This window comes from Penaeus monodon, chromosome 28, assembly GCF_015228065.2.
Source record: "Penaeus monodon isolate SGIC_2016 chromosome 28, NSTDA_Pmon_1, whole genome shotgun sequence".
In the NCBI taxonomy this organism is placed as follows: domain Eukaryota; kingdom Metazoa; phylum Arthropoda; class Malacostraca; order Decapoda; family Penaeidae; genus Penaeus; species Penaeus monodon.
The window spans coordinates 40,381,313-40,381,594 of record NC_051413.1 but is presented as its reverse complement, the minus strand read 5'-3'; the positions used below and the strand labels follow the sequence as shown (position 1 = coordinate 40,381,594).

The window sequence follows — 282 nt, the reverse complement described above, 5'->3', positions numbered from 1 at the left end:
AAAAGGAAAGGGAAATTAGTTGCTAATGCACTTTTTTTCACTTAAAGCTTACCGATCAGTGTTTTTTAGAAAATAATGTGTCTAATTATAATAAATTTGATTGCATTAATAGGAGGGGGAAAAGCCTAATAAGATGATAATCTTATAATACTAATACAATAATACAAAAAGTTGTTAATGTTCCTAATGGAATCATTTTGAGTACAGTGAAATATGTCTAACAGTATCATCATCTTCGTTTGTTTTTGGTATTTACCTTCCAATATTCGTATTCGTATTCGT

The 282-nt window shown here is 28.0% G+C and overlaps 1 protein-coding gene across 1 annotated transcript in view; it reads right to left on the bottom strand.

Annotated features, from left to right (window-relative positions):
• LOC119591236 overlaps positions 1-282 on the bottom strand; it is an 8,636-nt gene that overhangs the window by 1,730 nt on the left and 6,624 nt on the right. The gene's annotated exons all lie outside the window — the stretch shown is intronic.